Source organism: Chrysochloris asiatica, unplaced genomic scaffold (genome assembly GCF_000296735.1).
Source record: "Chrysochloris asiatica unplaced genomic scaffold, ChrAsi1.0 scaffold00050, whole genome shotgun sequence".
NCBI classification, from domain to species: Eukaryota; Metazoa; Chordata; class Mammalia; order Afrosoricida; family Chrysochloridae; genus Chrysochloris; species Chrysochloris asiatica.
In genome coordinates, this window is record NW_006408568.1 from 14,323,587 (window position 1) to 14,328,314 (window position 4,728).

Genomic DNA, 4,728 nt, shown 5'->3' on the forward strand with positions numbered 1-4,728 from the left:
AAACCTTTCAAACTATTTCAAAGCCCTGATTGAAATACATCAACAAGTGTAAATCCATAAACTTATAATGATACTCAAAACAATAAAGCATAAACAAAACAATAAAGTAAAACTCATTTGCTACCTTTGGAGGAGCCTGCCACTTTTGATTATCCTGAAAACTAGCAAATAAAGGAAAACATTAGATATTTATTCTGTTTTCCTGTACAAATCATACCTCACACTTACCAAAGAATTGATAAGGAAAATGTCTTCTTTATGGAAAAATACAGCTATCAGTTCAGAAGAAATCATATTAAGCAGAGACAAGTATATTTAGAGCCTTCAGATGTGATGCACTACACAAAACAACCTCTGGAATATTCTTGCCAAAAGTGAACCCTGAATATGACCAAGCATCTAGGTCTAGTTGTCAGTTTACAGTAAACACAGGGGACAAAAGAACATGTAAAGAGATACCTTGGGGGATTGCTATTTTGTTGTTGTTAGGTGCCATCGAGTTGGTACTGATTCATAGCAATCTTATGCACAACAGAACGAAACACTGCCCTATCCTGAGCCAACCTCATAATCATTGCTTCACCTAAGCCCATCTTTGCCATCACTGTGCCAATCCATCTCGTTGGGGTTCTTCCTCTTTTTCTCTGACTCTCCACTTTACCAAACATGATATCCTTCTCCAGTGGCTGGTCCCTCCTGATAATATGTCCAAGGTATAAGAGACAAAGTTTGGCCATCCTGACTTCCAAGGAACACCCTGGCTGTACTTCTTTCAACACAGATCTGTTTGTTCTTTGGAAGTCCTTGATATTTTCAAAATTCTCCTCCAACACCATATACTCAAATGCATCAATTCTTCTAAGGTCTTCCTTATTCACTATCCAACTTTCACATGCATAGGAGGTTATTTAAAATACCATGGCTTGGGTCAGGAGCATCTTAGTCCTCAAACTGATATATTTGCTCTTCAACACCTAAAAGAGATCTTGTGCAGCACATTTGCCCAATGTAATACATCATTTGATTTCTTAACTGCTGCTTCCATGAATGTTGATGGTTGATCTCAGCAAAATGAATTCTTGGACAACTTCAATATTTTCTCCATTTATATGGATGTTGTATATTGATCTAGTGGTTAGGATTTTTGTTTTCTTTACATTGAGATGCAACCCATACCGAAGGCTGTGTTCATTGATCTTCATCAGTAAGTATTTTAAGTCCTCTTTGCTTTAGCAAACAAGGTTGTATCATCTGCATAAATTTGAGTCTTTCTCCAATCCTGATGCCATGTTTTTCTTCATATAATCCAGCTTCTCATATTATTTGCTCAGCATACAGATTGAATAAATATAGTGAAAGAATACAACCCTGGTGCACACCTTTCTTAATTTTAAACCATTCAGTGTTCCCTTGTTCTGTTTGAACATCTGCCTCTTGGTCTATGTACAGGTTCCTCATGAGCAACTAAGTGCTCTGGAATACGCATTCTCTGCAATGCTGTCCATATCTTGTCATGATCCACACAATTGAAAGACTATGTAAATTAAGTAAATTAAGCACACGTAAAACATCTTTCTAGTATTCTTGCTTTCAGCCAAGATCCATCTGACATCAGCAATGATATCCCTCTTTACATGTCCTGTTCTGAATCTGGCTTGAACCTCTGGAAGTTCTCTGTTAATGTATGCTTGCAGCCATTTCTGTATTACCTTTAGTAAAACTTTACTCGCATGGGATATCAAAGAAATTGTCTGATGATTTCCACATTCTGTTGGGTCACCTCTCTTTGGAATGGGCACAAATATGGATCTCTTGAGGGATAGAATTAATAAAATCTAGAATGTGAGAAGTGCTACAGAATAAACAGTAATTTTTCTTCAACAAAAAAGATACAAGGAAAATAAGGAGAATGAACCTACAGTTTAGTAACTTAAGATACATAACGTTTAAACACAACATTTGACTCTTCTTGGATCATAATTTGAGCAAATCATTTGTTGCCAAAATTTATAAGACAAGCAGGAAATTTTTATCTTTTAGTGATAAGTACTAAAGTATTTATGGGCAAAATAATATATATGGAATTTACTTCAAAATAATCTGGCTGTGGGTGGTGGGAAGAAAAGTTGATGGGAATGTAATGAAACCAAATGGGCCATGTGTGGATATTTGTTTAAGCTGGATGGTGGGGGTTGATTTTTCCATTTTTTTGTATCTGTTTGAAGATAATAAAAATTAAACAAACCAAAAAAAAAAAAATTTAAAGCATAGAGAAAAGAGGTCTAGGCCTGGTGAAAGGAAAGGAGCCTACATGGGGAAATAAAAAGGCAAGCCCTTAAAAGAAGAGAAAACCCAGAACCATGTGTTGCCTTGGAAGCCTGTTGTTGTTATTAAGTGCCGTCGAGTCGGTTCCGACCCATAGTAACCCTGTACAGGGTTTCCGAGGCTGTAAATCTTTATGGGAGCAGAACGCCTCATCTTTCTCCCGCGGAACGGCTGGTAGTTTCAAACTGTTGGCTGTAGTTTTGAACTGCGGGCCTTAAGGTTCGCAGCCCGATTCGTAACCACTACACTACAGACACATAAATAAGCCTGGGAATTTTCAGTTGAAAGAAAGACTAGTTTGAATGACAGGATGGAAACCTTAATTTTCATTCCATGCTTGTCTACCCTTCCTAAATTATACTATTTATATGTGCTGCTGTAGGATAAACACTGGATAGCTAACCATAAGGTTGGTGGTTCAAATGCACCAGAAGCTCCTCAGAAACCCTATACAAGGTTGGTTTAAGTCAGAAAAAATGCAGTGGCACTTAAAAACAACAGCAACAACAATGTCACTTGGAAGTATCATATTATACAATACACAACTATACTAGTATTATTTTAATGTCATGCCTAATATGGGGATTGGGTACAGTTCTGTAGACATTTATTCAAATACTTTCTCCCACCCCACACATACTTAGAGTAAATCAGTCTTCTAAGCCAGAGGTGGCTATTACTTTTTTTTTTTTTAAGTGTGTAAAAGGCATGTTGTTGTTGTCAGTTGTCTTCGAGTTGGTGCCGACTCGTAGTGACCTTATGCACAGCAGAACAAAACACTGCCTGAACCTGGGCCAACCTCACTATTGTTGCTACGCTTGAGCCCATTGATGCTGCCACTTGGTCAATCCATCTAGTTGGGAGTCTTCTTCTTTTTCTTTGACCCTTCACCTTACCAAACATGATATCCTTCTCCAGCGACTGGTCCCTCCTGACAATATGTCCGAAGTATGAGAGACAAAGTTTGGTCATCTTGGCCTCCAAGGAGCACTCTGGCTGCCCTTCTTCCAACACAGATCTGTTGGTTCTGTGGGCATCCCATGGCACTTTCAATATTCTCCTCCAACACCATACCTCAAAAGCATCAATTCTACTATTGTTGTTGTTGTTATTAAGAACCATGGAGTCAGTTCCGACTCATAGTGACCCTGCACAGGGTTTCTGAGGCTGCAAATCTTTACAGGAGCAGAAAGTCTCATCTTTCTCCCATGCAACAGCTGTTAGTTTTAAACTGCCGATCTTGAAGTTAGCAGCCCGATTCATAACCACTATGCTATCAGAGCTCAGTAATTCTACTATGGTCTTCCTTATTCACTGTCCAGCTTTCACATGCATATAAGGTTATTGAAAATACCATAGTTTGGGTCAGGCACACCTTAGTCCTCAAGATGACATCTTTGCTTTTCAACACTTTAAAAAGTGTTGTAGTCAGTCATACCCTTATAATACATTCCAAAGTGAACCAGTCATTCCAAATCTATAGGCAAGCTGCTCTTAAATTCAATCCATAGAATTGCTGGAAAAGTAGGCATTCTACCCTAAAATGGGGGGAGGAGGGATTTGTATAGAAGGTATACAAATGGATGACACAATCTGGGACAGTAACAGGTCTGAATAACTCTTTTCAACCACTGATACTTTAAGCCTGGGAGGGTCAAGGTTTCTGCCACGACGGGTCTGGTTCTTGCTTGATCTGAGGGTGTCCGTCAGTGTCTTTTGTTTCTTCGGTTGCAGGAACCCCCAACTGGCTTAGCTCAGCTGATTCTTGTGTCACTGGGCATCTGACTCACTCTCATCAACCAACTGGTTATGAATCACCAGTCCTGGAAATGCCCTAATGACTATGACTTGGATAAAATTTTCATAATCTAAGATCATCCTAATGGAACTGATTTCCAGGTACCTGAGGACTTTGAGTGATACCCCAAAAAGCATACCATCAACCACCACACAGCGAGGACTGGGATTTCCTAAAGGAAACATTCACAGGGAAGCCTATCACTAGATATTTGAGGAGGTCATTCACTTGTTTCCCTAGCTGTCTAGCTTTTTCAACTTTTGAGTCGTTCATTATCACCACTTGAATTGTCACCTGAATGATGCTAAGATCTTCAACCTCTGATAAAATAGCATTAATATTGGGTGATGAAATTCTTTTTCTTGGGGGAATTATTCTAGGAGGTGGCACTTCCCTTAATTGTGACTTTTTAATGACAAACATAATCATGGCTTTATTTCTAAGTATCTTCTCCAGTCTTAGAATGACAAAAGTAGATGGTCTTTGGAAAGGAGTGACTATTTGTCTATTTCCAGATCAGTAAAATGTCTGCAGGAGCTCTGGTAGCTTAGTGGTTACGAATCCAGCTGCTAACCTCAGGGTCAGTAGTTCGAAACTACCAGCTG

At 38.9% G+C, this 4,728-nt stretch overlaps 1 pseudogene; it reads right to left on the reverse strand.

Annotated features, from left to right (window-relative positions):
• Nucleotides 1-3,979: 3,979 nt before the first annotated feature.
• Nucleotides 3,980-4,552, reverse strand: LOC102832872 (annotated as a pseudogene).
• Between the last annotated feature and the right edge of the window lie 176 nt (nucleotides 4,553-4,728).